Genomic DNA, 22,152 nt, shown 5'->3' with positions numbered 1-22,152 from the left:
CAATGTATCCCAGTGTCTCACTGTATGGGAAACATTCACACATCTTTGGAGTCAGCTATGTAGCCTCAAGCCAAACAGATTAATTTCCAATTTAGAATGAATAGACAAATTGAATCATCTAGTATTTTTAAAATTAAGGCATTTTTAAGGGAAAAATACAAAAGTTAAGGATTATGAATTTTAATAAATAGGAAATTAGAATGAAGAACAACAGACACTTTAATTTTAAAAGTTGTAAAATATAAATGTCCAATGAAAAACTATAGCATTTTAAGTAAGGGGAGGGGCCAAAATTTCCTATTCAAGGAAACCTTACTTAAGGAAAAATGGGTATATATTTTCAATTTTCCCTCCCCTGTCATGTTTTGGGAGAGTGGTAAAAATTTGATCCTTTATTCCATCATTTTCTTTTTATGTCCTATTTGGTGAACATAATTTATCAGTTTTAAAGTACGGTAAGTTGTACAGTTTACCATGAAGCCTAAATTAACAATAATCTATTTTCATTATTATTGGTTAAATGCCCTGAAAAAGAATCACAAATTTGCAAAGTTTCTTTTTTTTTTAGTCAAGATGTCTTCTTTCCTTTCCTAAATGAATCACAGTATAGACATTATTCTAGTAAAAACTAGCACAGTGTTTTATTTTATTCTCAGTGCTAACCAATACTTCACACTGCATACTCACCTCCCTCCCTATCTTGTAAGATGACCTTTGGAGGGCACTTTCCTCCCCCTCCAAAACCCAGTCATAGCCGCATACAAAGCAGACACATAAATATGAGTTTCTTCCCTCTATTTGAAGCATTCCCCACTCGATTTTTTCATTTCATCACCTTTCTTTATCTCTTTTTCCACATGTTTAGAACTGAGGGGATATGGAAAGTGAAACTGTCAAAGAGCTAGGAATAGAGGTGTTCTCAGACGAACAGAATGTTTCCTCTGTAAGATGCAGGCAGCGCAGGCAAATGAGCTGCACAGGGCGGGCACCGCGGGCAGGGGGGTGGGCAGCGGAGTTGGGTCCTGGGCTGAAGGCCTGGCGGGAGGCTCCTTATCTCAGCATGTCTACACATTCTGTCCCAGGTTCTTTTCAAGGAAAGCCCAAGTCATCCTTGGCAGATAATACTACATGGAAAGTATTACAGTACTTTCCCTATAAAAAGGCCATGCTACAAAAATCAGAAGTTACTGACACGGACAGTTTTTCATCCTGATTCTCTAAAACCTAGGGTCTAAAAAAAAAAGCAATCATTGGTGGAAGCAAGCTCATGACTCTCCTTAGAAATCCCAAAGTGGATTCCACAGATCACTGGTTTCTAAGGATGCTAACAAGTGATCCCCTGCCCACCCTACCCCTCCAAACCCTAAAAAAAAATCAGGAAATCAAAAAAATTAGGAAAATAGATTTCTTTGCTACAGGACTGTTCATAGTCTTTAATATGCTAGATGCCAGAATCTGTAGTATTTACAAATGTATCAGGAATATCCCTTGGGAAATGCTAGCTTTAAAGAAAGGATCCAGCTTCTTTCCTCTGACTACTGAATATATATGCCCCAAACCAACACTTAGCTCGGTGCCTGGCTCAAAGAAAAACCTAACACTATTGTTGAATAATTGATAAAACAACAATCTATTCTCTTAGCTTGACAAAGGAATACAAACATAACATCAGGTGCAGAAAACTGCTGTTCTTTTAAAGTAAAAATATTAATAAAAATATTTAGCAATTAGTGTGATTTGTTTCCAAAGTCCAAAACAGCAGAAAGCAGCAGAGTGCAGTGGAAAGAAAGCTCTATTTGGAATCAGACTCTTGGGTGGGTTCTGCTACCCAGGAGCTGCAGGTCTTTGGGCCAGTCAACTCCCTTGAGTCTAATTTTCCTCAGACATATAAAGGGAGCTGGGTTCAATTTCTAAAGCCCCCTTTCAAGTTCCTAAATGGTATAAATTCAATAAAGGTGTAAGACACAATGAGGTCAGAATGCTTCTCCAAAGGATATAGTTCTGGAGAAACAATAAGCTGACAAAAATGTTTAATTGCCTGGTAAATATAATTGTTTTTTCATTTTTTTTTTTTTGCATTGAAAAGTTGGTTCACCTCAGCCTCAAGCAAAATAAGCAGTTAAGATCAAGGTTATATTATGCACTTTGGACTACTAATCATATTTAGAAATTTAATAAATAATTAGCTATAAATTATAAAATATTATGGCACTAAAAACTTTACATATATTGACTCTAATCCTCATAGCAGCCTATGAGGAAGGCACTACTACCATTTTCATTTCACAGAAACAAAGGCTGGAGGATAGAGAGGTTAAATTACTTGCCCACGGTCACAGGGCTAGTGTTAGAGTTATAATGTGAACCCTTATAAATTCAGTCCTAGACTTAGTATTCGAATCACACACTCTGCTACTTCTCCATGCTGCAAGGTAATATTCAAAAGTTAAAGTTTTAAAGTTAAAATTCTATACAGAAAATGTGATATTCAGAGGGATTTAGTGGAATCTAAGAAATTCTTTTAAAATCAATGTTCTTTAACGTATCTAACATTCTCTTACTCTTGATGGCAAAAAAAGAGTTTACTTCACTGTACTAGCACGGGAACAGGATGAAACTTGAGTTAGATACCTTTCATTAAAATATCAGTATTTACTGGCTGATCAGCACCAATGGTATTTTCCCCCTCCTTTCTACAAATGAATGTGGCTGCTCACCAGGGAAAGCAGGTGAGTGTATATGAATCAGCATATATTCATCTCGACTCTTGGTAACCATCAAAACAGGTGTCTTCCTGAGGATGGCTCAGAAGAGTCAACTTCATTTATGATAAGATGATGATTACAGAGAGTATTACAGATATCTTGCCACCAGGCTTGGGGCAGTCATCTTGCTCTCCTGCAAAGTACCTCGGGGAGGTTTCTAACCCAGATCTAACCAACCCTGGTATTACCCTGGTCATTATCTCTTCACTCTCCCACGTTTCTACATCTCCTCAAATTATGGTCTACTACAATATTCTTCTATGGGCAGTAGAGTTTCCACTTTAGAATTTTATACATTTACCTACTTCTTTAGGATTCTTTGTGTTTGAGACCTCTGGGTATAACTGCAATGCTACCTCTTTAAATATATTCTTTTAGAAGTAATTTTATGGTTATCAACTTTATAAAACACACACCTAATAAAATATACAAATTCACTGTACAATAACAGTTGACCTACTTTGCAATATATTTATGATGGTTGGAAGAAAAATCACACACTGGTGTGTTACAGAAGTTCACATCATTTTTTTTCCACAATGTATCTCAGAGCTACAGAGTATGAGGATGTAATTGTATACTTTCAGCATGTATCAGCCTTTTCTCCTACTTTCATAGGCAGAATACTATGGTACATATGTCTTCATTTATATATTTATACATGTTTACTGTACCAGTTGATGAGCACTATAGGTCAGTGCCACTCAAAAACTCCATAAGCAACAATGGCACATTATATCCAAGACTGAATTCAATTTAAGATGCTAGGCAGGTGACTGCAAAGTGAAAGCTCAAAATGGCTGCCTATGTATCCCAGGCACTTTGAGAGGGCTTGTGGTAAACAGGAAATCTCTGAGATTTCTAACTCGGTAAGAAAGGACCTGTTGGCAAATACTGCCTTTCACAGCGAAGACACCTCTGGAATAACTTTTATGTCGGTGTCACTCATGCCTGTGGGTGGATCCAGTAATAAGAGAGTTCTGAGAAGTGGAGGGGGAACACGTTACTTTTAGATGTTAGAAAAGTGGACATGATCATCAAGCAACTAGTTAACACACCAAATCATTATTTGGCCACATTCCTGAGGATTCTGAAAGTCAAAACTGTATAAAAATGTTCATCTTTTATAACTTATGAATTGGAAAACAATGAATAATGGCACAGTCTCTATCTAGTTCCTTTGAAAAAAATCAGTGAAGATGAATAGTTAATAACTGCTTCTCTGAATTTAATATGGAGAATTTCAGGGTGGGCTTGGACATTTCACTTGCCTTAAAATTCTCTTTATGAGAAAGGTAAATTTTGCTATGTTACAGAAGAGCAAAAGTCTTTTTTTTTTTTTTTTTTGTAGAAATACATATCTACATTTCCATTCAGCCAAGGTAAGAGCAGAAATGCCGGATATTAATAGCGGCAGGGGCCATGCAAGGTCATATCATTTTTTCCCTCCTTCAGATAATACCATACCCAAATTATTTCATAAAGATTCCACCTCTCTTTTAAGGCCTTCCGGAAAAGGAGCAACATAACCTTCCTCACTAACCTATTTTGATATCTCACAACTCTCACTCTCAGGAAATTCTTACTTATAGCTAATCCCTCACAGAATGCTTTAGGCCCAGTCCTGTTGTTCTACCCTCTGTAGAGAGAACAACACCGGGTGATCATGTTTTCATGTCATGTGCTTTAAGACTGTGAATTGAATTATATCTATTTTTGTCATGCTTTCCTTGCTTTAGTTTCTCTTTTTTCCCCCATCTTTGTGGCTCTTCATTTCAAGTCATACCTGCCTTTAGCTCTGGAGTCCAAAAATATACATAGTACTAAAAAAAGGCTCTTGTATACTCCTATCAGATACATAATTTTAATTATCCACACACTGCATGAATTCTAAAGTAAATGTTTACCTTTTCATTTATTCCAATTTTGTATTTTTCCCCTGCCAGATTTGCTTCCAGCCAACTCTTCCACAGTTTGTATTTAAAGAGTTTTTTTTTTTTTTTCCCTTGACTTCATGATTTCTGACCAGTTCTCCAGTCTACCAAGGTCACACTGCATTCTGATCTTGCCTTTTCAAGGGCCAGACTTCAAAAACTCTCTTTACACAGAACCCTTTAAATTGAATGTACAAATTATTTATTTCACTATTCCTTTAGCTACCATTCAAATCTGCCTGGTTTAAGGAATATTTTCCCAATTTATGGATGAGGATGTCATACAGAACAAAATCAAAAGGCTTGGAAAATTGAGATTATACCTATCCCTTCTCCTTCACACTCTACAGTGAAGGTTAAAATATTCTCATAGGACCAGTTTTTATACTCACACCCAGGGTGTTACAGGATGTATAACAAATGTATGACAAATCATAGTGATTTTTTTCCTTGTATATATATATATTTTTTTTCCTGTATATTTTTTTTCCTTGTATATTTTTAAGTCTGCAAATAAGAGAGTTAGTAATGGTGGTTCCTTGGGTCACACTTTGTTTTCTTTCAAAAATGTTATCACTGTGATAGTTACCTTCTAGCCTTTATTAAAAAATCCTTAAGAATAGTAGCTTGTGGCCTTGCAATGGCATTATGTTACAAGAATTCCTGCTACTAAAATTATCTTAGGCTTTAGCCAGAATTGCTCAGGAGTTCCATGAAATTTGCTTTGTTATTTAATATCACTTGATTCCTTAGGTCATACGTACATATGTTACATATGGAAACCTATGTTACATATGCAAAAAATCATTAAATTAATTCCTTCATTCAACCATTTTTTTTTGGGGGGGGGGCCGGGTAACTGCTATGTTCCAGGCACTATTCTAAGGGATCTAAAGGAATAAAATGAATGAAACAGATAAAAATTCATGCCCTCATGGAACTTAAAATATTCCTGATATGATCTATATTTACTTTCCCCTTCACATGAAAATTGGGCTACTCTTTATCCTTTGCTGTTGTTTTTGGTTAAACTGAATCAATTCGTAAATATCATATCTTAATTCTGACTCTCCTTTACTTTAAGCCTTTACTTTAAAAGCCTTACTTACTTTACTTTAAGCCTTTACTATTTTCTTGGAACTTTCATTTTCATATTATTTCAAATTTCTTTTTTTTCTCATAATACTTTTTCATTCCCATTCCTCATAAGGTCTTTCTTTATTTAGCCAACCAGATATTCTCCTCCCTATCTAAAAGTTTGTGACACAAGATGAAGTAGTCTTTTGACTACTTGTGCATCCTCCATCCTACACACTAAATTTTCTAAGAATACCTTTTAAGTATTTCCAAGTCCTTTGAAAATCTGTTCCATTAAATTCATCTTTTTCTATTGTTGAATTTTTCAGATATTTAATTCCTGCCTGGGATTGGATCCTAAAATAATGTAAATCTTTGGTCAATCAGCAGGTTTGATAAAAACTAAACTAATTAATGAATAATAGTCTTAGCTTTACTGAAAGAGAAATAAATTCTAATAAATTAAGAAAGCCACTCATTTTCACGTTTCCTGATTGTATGTCTGGGTAAGGTATGACTGAAATATTTGGATATTTCTATTATACTAGGGCGGAAACAAGTGATCAGTGGCTCCCTATTGTATAATAAAAGACAGAAGATTAGAAACGAAGTACAATTATAGACATCAACTCTATGGAAAAAAAATAAAAGACACACAGTAAGAAAACTCCTTCCCTGAGAATTTATGGATATAGCATCAGCCATCAAAATGACAGTAAACAAAGAAGTGGGAGATACTGTGATAATTCTTCATCAAAATTTTAGTTTTCATTAAGTATGCTGAAAAGATCCTCAGGAGGAGAAAACAGTAAGATAAAGGAGAACACAACTCTTCCATGTGGCTAGATGTGTGCCAATATGCCAACTTCCTTGGTAAATTTTTCATGTATTTATAAGAACCTAAATAATAATAATTTAAAAAAGATGTTAACATAGAATAGGATTTCAATGGTTTTTGAAGGAAAGCAACTTTTCTTTTCTAGAAGCCTTGAAATCGAGGCACCATCCTATAGTGAAATGTATGAACTGGAGAGGGCACATGATGATGTGAGCACCACAGCCATCTACCCACAGAAACTTACTGCCCCTCCTCCAATCCTGCCCTAGAAGGAGAAGAAGAGTATGGTGCAGAGATAGGCACATCACTGACAACCATCTGGGAAACTCAACAGACTGAGCTACTTTAGAAGATCCTAATGTCTGGGGTAGTGTTGCCTTGTCTACCTTAATGCTTTTCCTATCTCATTTTTTTTTTTTTTTTTTGGAATGCAAGGCTTTGCAAAATGTCTCTTTAGATTTCTTTTGTGTTTGTTTATTTTTTAAAAAAATCACATCACAAAAAGCATTTCTATTTAGGTCTATTTTTCCATTAGCCATTTGTCTTTTGCTAAAACTTTAACTGTATTCTATGCTTAAACACCCAAACAGACACGTTCCATCACCTAAAATATTTTGTGTGTGTATGTATTATTTAAATTCTATTTAAAAAATCAATGGTAAACCAATAAATTGTTGGAATTAAGTTAAAAAAATCAAAGTCTATCTTTAAAATTCTATTGAGACATTGTGCAAAAATCAGACAGACCAATTACTAGGTAGACAATGTAGGCTACGCAATCACATTTAAACTAAATTTTTAATATTTCTGAAATTCATTTTTTTCTAATACACAGTTTCTCCATGACAAAGTGAGAGGCATTAACTAGATGATATACATGTTTCTTCTATTTTTAATGAAAGATTTTATAATCTATTGGAACTAATATCTATGACTTTCTTTAATCCAAAAAATTATCATGTTAGGAGAGTCTATTTCAGATTGGAAACGTGGAAGGAGAAAAAGATTTGAAGAATAAAATTTGAAATTTTGGCAACAGAATTTTAATTCGTGTTTGATAGTTTATTCCTGTGAAACAATTTTTAATCATCCTAGTAATCGTGATAATGATAGTTCATTGAGTGAACATGTCCCAAGAATATTATTTCTATTATTTCAATTGAACCTTATACCTGGATAATTTTGTACTATCATGATCATTATTCATATTATATTTCTGGTTCAGAAAAAAAATCAAGGCACCGAAAAATACAAAACTTGCCCAACTTTACACCATAACTAATTAGCAAAGCTAGGTTTTGAGATAAGGGAGGCTGACTCCAGATTCTAAGCTCATATTCCTCTGCTATACTGCCTCATCTGTTAGGGGGCCTTACAAACTTCTAACGAAATATTTTCATCATCTAGTTTTGAAATTTTATATGTGAAAGTCCTAAATCAGCTGACAGTAAAATATATAAAATCCAGTACATTCATGATCTGAGCTTTTATCTAAATACAAACCTAAAAGTTTGACTCCCCTTAGATTAAAGAAGGGTGTTTCATTTTCTCTGACTTTTCCATGTCATTTTTTGAAACTGGATTAACTTTTTTCCTGATTGAAATTATATTTCTTAATGTATTTCTACTACAGTTATTTCAAGAACAACTCTTTTTCCCCATGGTTAAGATTTTAAATAGTGCTATAGGCTGCCAGCAACCATTTACTTATAATTTATAGCCAGAGATAAGATACCTCTAATTTTCCATTTGGTGGGTTCCTGGGTAATATAAACATAATATGGAATTCTGATTATATAGATCAACTTGACAATAAATTGGAAATAGGTGTTGCTAAAGGTTAAATTTATAGGTAAACTGATGAGAAATTCAGGATATTGTAATCTATTGAACATGCCTTACCTAATAAATTTCCACGTCCTTCTTATCAAGTGATTCGTAAGGGTGCTCTGTATGAAAATAATTCACCTTGTATACTATAAATGACTCATTGATTGAAAGCAGCTTTCTAATTCTCTACATATATGTGATACTCAAAAATGTAAATGACCGGTGAATTTGCTTTAATTCCAGAAATTAACTAATTTGGCCTGCTTCTAAAAGTTGAACTAGAATTAAAATTACGAATAATGAACCCCAAACAGAAACTGTCATATCCTCCAGTGTCAATGGCTCCTATAAATGCTGTTGTCAACAGCTGGTTCAAATTGCCAAAAGACCCCAGAAACAATTCAGGAAGGAACAGTTTTTAAATGGATCCACATTTGTGGAAAAAAAATGCTCTTCCTTTATAGTCACTGTTCATTTCCTGTATTGAAATATGATGTAGAAGCAACTGTAAGAAATTACAACCTGCTTAGAGGCTTTTTACTAAGCCCGACTTCCATTATGTGAAACTTCTTACATATTATAGGCATTTCAGTACAGATTATTACTAAATATGAGATTACAATGACAATAGGGTGTTTTAATAAGATGACAACTTTACTATTTGTCATGATATTTTCCATTAATTTACCTGAATCTTTTCTGTGCCAAAGTTCCCTTCTTATGAGACAAACTCACCTGAGGTAGGAAGAAATAAACAATGATGCACTTGAAATTTCTATTGCAAAATCCAAGAAGTTATGATAAAAATACATGTTTTAACTTATATAATCCAAATAAATCCTAAATGGTAATAATAATAACGGTGCTGAGAGTTTTTATAAAATATATAATAAAGGAATTTTTTCAACATTGAGTTCTCAACCTATGTCTTCTCTATATAGGTTTTCTGCTTTTTAGAACTTTGGTTATGAGTGGTATAACAAAATTTGACTACATACTTACACCTATAATAAAAATAAAATCAACTTCAACTCTTTATGAAAGTGATACCAATATACAGTAGTTCCCCATAATGACAGAAAAATGACAGCAACAATGTTTTGGATAAACTGTCAATTCAGAGGGCAAACGGATAAAGAAAATAATTAAGGGATCAGTTAAAAAATATATCTGTTAGGATAAAAGAAAATTAAAGGGTAAAATTCCAAAGAGACTTCTCTTTGTGCTTAACATGGTAGAAATATCATTCAAATACTTTAACCCTGCAAGGAGATTACCTGTAATTCTGCCAAGGTCACTGCCAAGTTGTATTAATGGCCATGTTCAGTACATGTCAGTCACATGAGTTAGAGCTGCCTTCTTCTTCTTTTTCTACTGCATAATGACCTCCCTCTTAATGCACACTGACAAATTGAGGTGAGTGAATATGTTTTTCCAAAATATAGATGGAAGAGTTCCATTCCTTCAACTCTCCTATTTTAATTGTACCAAACATGTGGAATGTAAAGTCTGGCAGGAAAGAGGTTTTAAATATTCCATTCTGAAAATTGAACCATTTTTGAAAATGGCACTTTGAGTCTTAAAGGAATTATTTGTGGCTGCATTGTGAATTTTCTTTCAAATGCACATTTGCTTATATTGCTGCAAAAGCACAAAATATTTTTTAAGTGTAGGAATGACTTTTTTTTTTAATCTAGAAAATGTCATTGGAACAGAGTTAGTAACAGAATGATTTAGTGTTCAGTAGTTAAGCTCTATTGCAGATTTGTAATTTTCATTTATCAATATTATTCATCATTTACAGAAGAAATGTGAGAGTGGAGGCATATTGGCTTCTGAATACATCTACTGACTAGAATGCAACAGACATATTTATGTACTTAGAGTAAAAACAGATTAACACATCTCCTTTACAGGGCTTATATTTAAATAGAATAAATCACACCCTCAAAGAATAAATGATATTCTAGTATGTTATAATAAGACCTGCTTGTAAGAGACATCTCTATTAAAAATTTACCACTTTAGTCCTGGAATACCAATTTAGTCCTGGTTTTGAGATTAGCAATATATTAAAAATATCTGGGGAATTAGCAGTTTCAATTCTCAGATTAATATGAGAACTTGGTGCTGATTTCTTTGTTTCACTTATATACTTTAATTCATCAAAACATTATTGAAATGACTGGGAAAGAAAGAAGACATGAAGAAGCACTCCCCCGCTTATATCAGCTGACCTGAACAATATTTTTAAACTATATTTAGAAAAAGATAAAAGAGCTGAGTACAGTGACAATTCTCCATGTCAACTTCCTCTATTACCACTTTTCTTTTTTTCATTTAGTAACTCATTTATAAAACGACGACTTTGGGAAAAAAAGAGAATAATTTCAGGACCTTTAGATTTTAACAGGCTGGTAAGATACATAGTTGCAAGACTAGATCAGACACCAATCTATAGCTTTCACATAAGATCACTATTTCTATTTTGTTTATCTCATTTATCGTTGCACAACTCTTGGTAATGACTTGGATCACATTACAAACAGTTACATTACAGTTACAAACAGTTACATTGAGAAACATTACAAAGCAGTTTCTCAAATTTGAAGTTGAATACAAACAACTATTATCTAAATACAAAAATCAGATTTAAATATATTGCTTTTAAAAAGTCCATGAGTAAAAATTGGCAATACACAAAGTGCAAATAAATTCCATTCTGCAAACTTATTATAACTAGTAAATGGGCACATGGTGATGTAACTAAAATTCATAAATAATATTTTAGCATAATTTATCATCTTACTACAATAACTTTTACAAAGATTATGTAGAACAATTTACTATTTAAGAAAACTCCCCAGGGCTTCCCTGGTGGTGCAGTGGTTGAGAGTCCGCCTGCCGATGCAGGGGACACGGGTTCGTGCCCCGGTCCGGGAAGATCCCACATGCCGTGGAGCAGCTAGGCCCATGAGCCATGGCCGCTGAGCCTGCACGTCCGGAGCCTGTGCTCCGCAACGGGAGAGGCCACAACAGTGAGAGGTCCGCGTACCGCAAAAAAACAACAAAACAAACAAACAAACAAACAAAAAACTCCCCAAAGGCACATAGCAGAGGAAGTGGTGGAGAGAATCTGCATGATTTAATAACCTAATAATGATCTGTATTTGAAATCCAAAGCTACAGAGGCTGAAAACTGTTTAGTAGAAAATAACAAACCTACTTCCAGAAGTTTGGTTGAATGGGTACAACTTTCTAGCTACGTAACATCTCTTACTTTGCAGAGTACTGGGTAAACCATATGTGGATGAAAACCATCTCCTTAAGATAAAAATTCACATATTTACATCTTTCTACATAGAAGTAATAGCAGGAAATAAGGTAAATGCTTTATATATAATATTTAATTCTTGTTGTAATTATTTTAGTCACAATAAGGTAATAAACTGAGACACATTTTGAAAACTTTAAGTAGTGTAACTTCTCACTCCACAATGTTAACTAGTTATTTGCAACTTCAGCAAGCACATTAAAAAAAAGTCATTAATTCATTCCCACTGATGAGGGGGCCACACTGATAAGAAAAAATAAAATTTAGATTTTGGTCAAAAATTGACATACTTTGGGATAAAATTCTGTTCCCTAATGACACTGTTCTCTGTGAAAGAGTTGGCTGAAAGATTCCCTCTGCCAATGGACTGGTTATTTAGAGTTATAGTGGCCTGTGTGGGAGTATTTTGTTTTCCCAGATGGATACACAAGTTCTTCAATGTTGTAAAATATTTCTTAGAAGAATATGGTTGTGCCAAGCACTTTAAAGTACTTTTAATTTGCTTGTTTCTAAATCAGTTAATTTGAAAATAAATGACATTCACAGGCTTCGACTGTCTAAATCTTAAGTATCGCATTTCTCAAAGCCAGCCCCACGTGAGTTTGGCTATGCTACCGAATGCTATGGTAAATTTCTCTTGTTTACAAGGATTGTGAAACCTGTTTGTTAAAAAAAAAGTCACACAGACATAATAAAATACACTAAAAATGTGTGATATTTGGCTAGTACAAAATGTTGTCTAAGGCTTAATTTAAAAATCTACAATAAAGGTTTCAACACATTTATCCATTTGATTTATGTCTAAATGTTTAACTTAATTTCAAAGGAATTAATGACTGACCACTATTAAAGTTCAGTTTTCTCTTACGTTTCAGGGAGATGAATCTGCAAATTCCTTCAGGAAATGATCCGTTGTTCATCAACATTTCAAAACTAAGAAACTTCTAGAAATTGGTAATTCTGATATTCCTTAGTTGTATTTCAAATTTAATAATATGAATTGAAACCTTTAAAATTCTACTATAAGAATTTAAAGAAAAACTTTGAAAAGATAAAATCAAGTAGTAAATCTGCCTTTAACGACTAATTTGTAGGATGATGTAGGTAATTATAAAATCTATTTCCTAGACCTTCCTCCTCAAAAGGCAAAAACCAAAATCCCTTTCAATGCAAAATTTCTTGATTGTAAAAATTAAAAAAAGGATAATGATTGTTAATCCTTGTTTTGTGTCTAGCACTGTTCTATTTACATGTATTAACTCATTTAATCCTCATACCAACCTTATGGTACCATTACTGCATCCATTTCACATATGAGGAAACTTAGACAAAGAGGACTTCGCTTGCACAAGGTAAGTGTGGCTCTGGGATTGGAACCTACACAGTCTGACTCCAGCATCAACCCTTTATGTCATGCTAAACAGATTCCAACATTTTAATGAAATATGAGGTCTTACTTTGCTTGCTTTAAGAACACAACATAGGAATGGTAACTGCCAAAGTAGACAGAATGGAGGAATTTAGAGTTGGAGCAGACCCTAGAAGGCCATTGCTCTTTAGGGCTGCCAGGATGTTTGGAATGCCCTTCATTTTAAAGTGGAGTAACGAGCAAAACTTCCAGTCTCACGTACTGGCTCTGACTTTGGTGATTCCTTTGACATACATACATACATACTTACATGCTTACATGCTTAGATATGTACATATGTATATATGTGTGTGTGTATATATATATATATATAAGATATCATTAAAAACTTATACATAATGAATTTTTAAATGAAGAATATGTATTTTTTTCAATTTAAACTTTGTTCTGTTTAATTATTAGAATAATGCCAAGTCTTTGCTTTATCTTCCAGTAAACATCCACACATTTTGATATCAATCAACCTGTCTTACAAGTACTGGATATAAATTTAGTGAATTTACTCAGTGAACATCTGTCAGCTAAAATTCAGCTGATTTTTCTACTAACTTTCAGTTTCTACATGCTAACATTCTATAAACTACCAATGTTAATTTCACATTCTGACTGGCCAACTAGCTAATTTAAGGTATAAAAATTCAATATTTAGGGCTTCCCTGGTGGCGCAGTGGTTGAGTCCGCCTGCTGATGCAGGGGACACGGGTTCATGCCCCGGTCCGGGAGGATCCCACGTGCTGCGGAGCGGCTCGGCCCGTGAGCCATGGCCGCTGAGCCTGCGCGTCAGGAGCCTGTGCTCCACAACGGGAGAGGCCACAACAGTGAGAGGCCCACGTACCGCAAAAAAAAAAAAAAAAAAAATTCAATATTTAGTAAGGTATACTTCTCTATCTTATATTTTAAAATTAAAATAATAATTTATGCATTTATAGTTATGTGAATAGACTGTAATTATTTATCCTAGGTACTTGAAATTTTAAAATCTATTTTCAGCATCTCAAAAAAGATTAAAGAATTCTAATTGTACTAAAATGTATGGGGGTAATTATTACTTGAAGCTTTATAATGCAACCAATACAATCAGACTCAATCTTTAGGGGATTTACATTTCTATTAGAATACAAACTATCAAACTGTATTTGTATTTTTAGGTTGCAACATCTCCAAAACAACAAATGGAAATTTAAATGACTAAAAGTGATTGTATATGGAAATAATTTATGCAGAATTCTTTATATTCGTTAGTAGTATAGTTGTGAACAAAAGGTTATTAGTATCTTCTTAGATATGATAACGTGATTAAAACAATTTTAGAACTATATATTGAAGTGTGTATTCAATATTCATTAGCAACAGAGTCAAACTTTATATTTAAAAAAAATCACACGCCTTTTACTGTGTATCTTATATCTCTTTTATATAACTAAAACTTCAATTTTAAAGCTATTTCTATTAATAAATATAAGGAAAAATACATATCTAAAAGTACCAGTGGTAGAGATGGAGGCTGAGATGAAGAAAGTACGTGAAACACAACGAGAGAAGAATCAGAAGAGTCAGAATCATACTCTAAAGTCATTTCCTATAAAAGAACATTCAAGGCAATGTTCAATTTATTTAAACACTGGCTTCTGGCTGCATTAACTATCGTTTGAAATAAGTGTACTATACAACAAGAAAAAAATTTTAATAAGGATTTTTATCATAATTATTATATTTCCAAGTGATAATTAAAATGATATGTATGCTGCTCTTAAGAATGCAGTGTTAAAATGTAGCTCTAGCTGAGGTGGGTACCTAATGGATAATGAGGTCTTCTAGGCTGGACTTGTACACCCTTGAACAAAAGTCAATTATCAAACAATTGTGTACTCTTGCTAGCCAAGTATCTTCCATTAGGACAACTGAGAAGAAATGTTCTGTAGCTACATAATGCCTAGACATTCAATAAATTGACACCAATAGTAAGTTGCTATACTTAAATAAATACAGGTAATTAGGAATTGCCTGAATAAATAAATCTATGCAAAATAAAAATGACTATCATTTCTAGATAACAGTATCATTGAAACAAATGTATCATGAAGATTGCTGGTGAAGAATAAAACTTCATGATTTGACTATCATTTTGTTTTTCTTACTCCCATCATATACCGATGCTAACTAACTAGCAATGGAATAAATAAAACGTTTGAATTAGCTTTCATTAGATGTTGACTTAATGGGTTTACAAAAGATATAAACCCTTTCCAATGTACTTGGTTCCTCATATATTTATGAAATAAGAGATCAACCTAGTCAGATGAATATCACAAAACAAAAAACCCCCAACTTACGTGAATCAGTTGGATAAAACTTAAACTCCAAACTGGGCCAATGAGTTACACTATGTCTTTTAATGAATCACAAATGTGTCTCTCAACATTGTTTTATCAGCTCCAACAGTATTATCTCATGACTTTCACTCACGACACAAACAAGAACCACAAAAATTCATAATTTTTACATGGTGGGCAAATCTAAGAAATATAATATTATAATGTAAGAAAGATGCAGAATCATCATTCATCTATTACCGCATATGAAATGAAATAAAGGCTACTGATGGCAGTTCTTTTGTAGCTATATAAGAACCATGCTTTCTAATCAGAGACCAAAGTTTTAATCTATGTGACTTCTAAATTTCAGTTTCCTCAGTTGTAAAAATATGTATTAGTATACAATAAATGATATCATTACCATAGGTTCATAGAATAGTAAGCAGTAGTATTTCACAAAAGGAACTGGACGCCTACCCCAAGGAAGTATCTTTGGTTATGATCAACATCGTTCAGCCAGTCAGGTAGTATAGCAGATCTGGTGCAAAAAGTTAATTTGTTAAATTAGATATTATAAATCCATCAGAGAGTATATCCTGAATACATATAATAATTCTTCATCTCTGTCCTCCAAAGAGCTTAAATTTTACAAAACTGGGAAAGATAATTTAAACATGAACTTTAGTACAAGGCAGAAATTAGTCCCATAAAATAGGTATACATAAAATTCTACAAAAGTCAGGCATAGGAAAGATAATTCCAAAGGGCAAGTTTTCATAGTGGTAGCACTTAATTGTTTTTCCTAAATCTCTCTCATTTGAATTAGGAACAATTATTACCCTTCATTCACTTGTTTCAATTTAATTCAACAAACATTTATGGGACATCTATTATGTGTAACAGACTTATTTAGACCAGAGAGAGCACAAAGACAAATAAGGTGCAGTCCCCAAGCCCAAGGAGTTTACAATCTAAGGTAGGTTAAGAATAACTGATATTTGTACAGGATTTCCGTTTTACAGTGCTATGGTACATATATCATTTCATTAAATCCTTGAGAAGCATGGTTACTGAAGACACAAAAGTTGACATTCTTTCTATTGTGATAAGAAGAAAGGACTGCAATGAATCCTAATTGTCTTCAGTAGAGTCCTTAAGGTTTTACTTTTGTGTTTCTGAGAACACATTCCAATTTTAGTACTTATGTGAATGGAATGACCCATTCTACGTGTGGTTTACTCTCCAAAGTGGCTCTGTATGCGGGAAGAGAGATGAGCTGGCAGACGGGGAGGCACCCTGCAAGCGTGTCAGTCCCAGTGCTGTCCTTGCTGAATAAACCTGAAGAGCAGACACAAACTTATAAAGGGGCTTCGGGATTCTTTCTCTGTCTTGGGATCTGAAAGAGTCCTGATAAATGCTATAGAGAATACTTTGAGAAACATTTAAAAATGTTCAAAATATATTCCATATTCAAGCTTATTTTCTTAAATAATCTGAAAATATTTTTATCTACTCCCCCAAATCACTTTACTTTTTAGAAAAGAATCATTAAAGTTTTTAAGACAGTACTACATGAAGAAATAAGGTGATACCTTTCTTTTTAATAATTTTGGATATTTTTCCTTTATTCTTCTCTAATAGAGAAGAATAAAATACCTAGTTGAGTTTATAGGTAGAGTAATTTAGAAGGCAGTGAATAAAATAATGTACTTTGTGTTGCCATGAATTTTTATTCTCTTCCTTCATATTCCTGCAATTTGAATTATGCACAAATTATGGTCCAAATCTAGATGGTGCAGAGAAAAATCTCAAAGGAGGATTTTAAAAACCATGAAGTTAATAAAGCGCCACCAACAAAAACTCTGAGTTAAATATATGGAGTACTGTTTTTAGACTCATAAAACTATGCAGCAAGGTACTCTCTTTCTGTTAACTTAGTTTCAACAAATTTAGGCATTTTCTGATCATGAAATCCATTTTGTAAAACGTCTAATTCAAATAAACTCAATGCATAATCTCCACTTTCTTACATATGCAAATCACCTCACAACCAGGGCTTAGAAGAAATTCTAAATTCAAGTCCCACCAAATTTTTCTTCAATTCAATTCAATTTATGGAGAATATCCATCTACAATATGTTTGAGGCACTTTCCCGGTCATATCAGGGGCCCTAAGCGAACAAGACTCCACAGAGATTATAATTCAGAGGAAGTGAGTGGCAGAAATCGTTTGCTCATTCAGTAAGTATCTATTAACCATATGCCTGGCAGGCACGTGCCTAGATTCTGGGAACCTGGGCAAAACCCCTTAAATTTGACCTCGGACATTCCTGGAGAAGGCAGTGCAGTAAGAATTTATTAGGGGCCACGGAGGACAGCAGAGTGCAACTGATAAGGTATGGAGGCCGGAGCCCAAGTGCCTGAGTCCTAATGGTAGTTTAGTCAAATCCTTCTCAGGCACTTTATCCAGGCACACATGCTTGTTACTCGCCTTCTGTTCTCTTCTTGTTCAGTTATCCCTTAAGAAATTCTCTTTCTTGTATGTTCCACGTGTTAGCTGAAGATAACTAATAAAACATTTAGAGTGATGCTTATTATATATCTGAACAGAGAAAGCTATTCTAAAAAGAAATGATAAACTAAGAATACTTGCGATCTTTAAGCAGTAATCCTTAAACTCCAATAAACATTCTAATCATCTGTTGAAAGGTCTCCCCAGGAAGGTGGCGGTGGGAATTCTGCACTTTAAAGGAACACTGCATATGATTCTGAGGTCTCTATGTACTAGACTACATTGTGAAACCTAGAAATTATTTTCATTATTTCCACAAAAATTCCACCTGCCTCATCAGAGACTGCTTTGGCTAAGCGTTACTGGTGAAGGAAAGTTTGGACAGTCTAATTCAGTTATTTGTTTTACAACACCTGTATGGCGTCCTGCTATTTAAAAAGAATTACTGTAAGTGTACAATGGGTTTTTGTGGGCTCATGTGAGAAGTTAACAGCCATTTAAAAACTGTTTCCATGAAAAATAAATTATCTGTTTCCAATAATAAAAAAAATTGAGGGGACCAAATTATTCATTAAGTGGGGGATTTGACTGTATTATTGGGTGTGTAGTGACACACTAGAGTCTCTACTCAAAAGGCAAGACATGCAGCGACAACACAAGACACATTCAAGGTCTTTCTTTAAGATCCACTTCAAGTGTTTCTCCTCTGTGAAGTATGTCTAGAATCCTCATGCAGTACTGATTGGGCCTTTTATTTCCTGTGTTATCAGAGACTGTAGAACCAGCATGCCAGAAAAATCAAGGGGAATGTAGTTTAACACATGAAAGTTCCTATATTAAGTAATTCAAGAATGCAGAAATTCTATTCTATAATAGAAGGAGAGTATTTTTATTTTTTCAATCTCCTGTACAATATCCCAGTTCATAACAGATAGAATATTATATATCCACTGCTACCTCATCCTAAGAGACGTCAATAACTTGGAAACTAGACTGATGCAACTAACTGTACACACTGGAAAGTCATTCTGGAAGAGAAAAACTTCTTTCTGCAGGTATGACACAGATGTAAAGCTAATGGTGACAAAGACCGCAGCTGCAAATACATGTGCTCATTTAGGAACAAGTCCAAAACTCTTTTGAGTTTTTGTTTTTTTGGTGGGAATGAATTCAGTAGTGTTCAACAAAAGACAGGCTTTAGCTTTTTGCTTTGAGGACATAACAGACACATGGGATACTATGACAGATATTCATACTTCCCTTACACAACTCAGTAAAGTTCTCTAGCGCATTCCACAATAAAAATGTTTAAACCTTACAGGCCTTATCACTTTATTAAATACTTTTTGCAAGTAGAAAAGAGTATAAATTTCTGTTATGTAATGGAAATAAGCTATATTTTTATGGCCAGTCCATCATTCAAATAATGAATAGAAACACCCACGAAGTACTATGTTCTGCAGGTAGGAAAAAAGCAGAAGTTTCTTTCACATAATGGAAATATATTGCATTTTACAGCAGATTCAACGTTCTAGTAATGATAAGTGCCAATGAAATGAATGAAGGGCCTTCTAATTTTCTCCCACATCCCTCAAGACTGGAAAAAGAACAATCCTGCCACTTCTGTGAACAGGTGAATACATGAATGAAACTATTACTTTGTAGGTTTCTTTCTTTCTTTTTTTAATGGTGAGGTAGTTCTTTGGCAACCTCCTCCTAATTACCAGGAGGCCATGCCTGCAGGCCACTATACTAGATTTGTCCATTCCCTGTTTCCTTTAACATTTTTCCCCTCTAGAATCATAAAGCAAAACAAAATGAACTGTTATGTGATTTTGAGTTTTTTTTTTTTTTTTTTTAGAAACTGTAAATTTTTCACCTTAAAAAAATGCCATATTCCAGAGCATACCTTTCAGACACAACCTTAGGTCACGTCATGTCTGTGTGCCAACTACAGCCTAACTGGGTTCGGTCAGACTCAGTCAGCAGAGCCGGCCTGCTCAGCAGAGCCCCGCAGCCATGATCTGGAAGCGTCAGCCTTACCACGTGCATGACATTAAGATGATCCACAGCAATCCTGCAAGACTACATTTGAAGTAGAGCTTCCAAATTTGCTGTGGTTGGCATGACCTAATTTTGGCTTGAAAGGTACATTTTTTTCCCTCTGGGTTTTACTGACTACACATTGGAGAAAAAAAAAAAATTATGTTCTTAAAGGGATTCTTCCTCTTCCCTTCCTTAAGGAAATTTAGGGAATTTAACAACTGTTGGCCTCTGGCTAACACACAAGCTAAAGTCTTTTTCCAGCTTCGCCTACATCTTGACCCCTCATGCCAAATATTTCATGCAGTCTATTTATAAAGTTCATCACTTCCCCTGTTACTTCATCTTTAGAAATGCCAATAATTTAGAAAACTGGAATGATGCAGCTGGTCTCATAAACTGGTAAAAGGAAGATTGTACAGAGGAGATAATTTCCCTTTTATAACTTAAGAAATCAATTTATTTTCTTCTCAATTTTATAGCTAGAAGTGAGGTAATCCTAATGTTCCTTATTTATACTTCACCTTAGTGTTCAAAGATGATCCAAAGTTCTAAAGATTTTGAATGTTAACAGTTAACACTGACTGGACATTTGAATCACTTGAGATACTTTCAAAAATTACTGATCCCTAGACCCATCCCAGACCAATGAAATTGGAATTGTTGGAGCTGGTTCCTCAGCATTGTTATTTTTTAAAAGCTCTCCAAGAATTCGAATGTGAAGCCAGATCTGAAGTCCACTCTATTCAAATCTCTTAGAAATACAGCACCCCTTTACAGGTATATTGTAGCATTATTTAACTTGGGTGTATATGTTCCTGAAATTTACTAGTCTAGTTCTGAGCTGATTACTATGAAAGAGCTTCTCAGCTATTGCATGATGTGAGAAAAAAACTCATCTGGATAACCTCGCTGACTCTCAACAGATTTATAAGTTGCAATCATAGAAAGCTCTTCCTTTCTGAGATAAAACAGTACTGATAAATATGCCCCTTTCCTGCAAAACCAGCATTGAGGACTTTCGAGGGCTTAATAAAATCACTTGTTTTCATCTGCATCATATTGAATTTTTGGAGAGTTTCCAGTTGCATTAAAAAAATAAACACACCTTACGATATTTATTGACTTGTAAATTTCTAATAATATGCTAATTGAATTCAACGCTGTATACTTAATTTACTCAAGGTGATAATTTTCTAATTTTATGTGTGTGATATTAATGCATTATCTATCTAAGACCAAATTCAGTACATTTTATGACTTCCAAAAAAGTCAGTCCATTAGATCAAAGTTCCCAGTCTTTCATAACGAATTTAATTCTCTACTCTAGTCACTGGGATATGATTAATCAAACAGTGCAGTCCAGTTCCCCCTCCTCCCTCCCAATATGAAGCTGCGCTTATCTCATGAGAAATCTGGTTTGTGAAAATAACATGGCCTAGAAGCTGGAATGAAAAGTTTATTTATAGACTTGGAATTTTATTCCATTATAAAATTAAGACCACCATCTAACCCCCCCCTTATGTAAAATTGGATGTGGCTCATTTTACAGTAAAGCGTGCTATGAAGAAATGCAACATTTTCCTATGTAACTTGTAGTACCAGTATATTTATTTCCTCTGCATGTCTTGCCTTTTCTGTCTTCTGAAGCTGGTGTGTGTGTGTGTGTGTGTGTGTGTGTGTGTGTGTTTTATGTTTGTTTGGCAATGTAGGAAGAGCAAGCCCAGTTTCTTCGATTCTACATGTCTTATAAAGTCATGGTTTGCTATGTTCTTACAAGCTTATTCTCTTTTAGAGTACCTTTACAGAGTAATTTTAAAGTACACAAGATTTTTTCATAAGGGTATGACACCCCTAAAGTCTTTTATTTATCTATTTTTGATTTTTTTTTTTTTTTTTTTTTTTTGAGGTACACATGCCTCTCACTGCTGTGGCCTCTCCTGTTGCGGAGCACAGGCTCCAGACGCGCAGGCTCAGCGGCCATGGCTCACGGGCCCAGCCGCTCCACGGCATGTGGGATCTTCCCGGACCGGGGCACGAATCCGTGTCCCCTGCTTTGGCAGGCGGACTCTCAA

General features: G+C 34.3%; 1 protein-coding gene across 8 annotated transcripts in view; it reads right to left on the bottom strand.

The window, feature by feature from the left end:
* The window catches only part of MEF2C (myocyte enhancer factor 2C), a 148,436-nt gene that overhangs the window by 106,821 nt on the left and 19,463 nt on the right, over positions 1-22,152 (bottom strand). The window contains exon 1 of one of the 8 annotated variants that reach the window (XM_032627751.1): positions 9,133-9,151. The exons of the other annotated variants lie outside the window; for them this stretch is intronic. The gene's annotated coding sequence lies outside the window, so the exon portion shown is untranslated. Of the gene's footprint in view, positions 1-9,132; positions 9,152-22,152 lie in introns of those variants that run through there. 8 annotated transcript variants of the gene reach the window in all.

The sequence above is a fragment of the Phocoena sinus genome, chromosome 3 (genome assembly GCF_008692025.1).
Source record: "Phocoena sinus isolate mPhoSin1 chromosome 3, mPhoSin1.pri, whole genome shotgun sequence".
In the NCBI taxonomy this organism is placed as follows: domain Eukaryota; kingdom Metazoa; phylum Chordata; class Mammalia; order Artiodactyla; family Phocoenidae; genus Phocoena; species Phocoena sinus.
The sequence above is the reverse complement of the archived record's forward strand: the minus strand, read 5'-3'. Positions and strand labels throughout refer to the sequence as shown.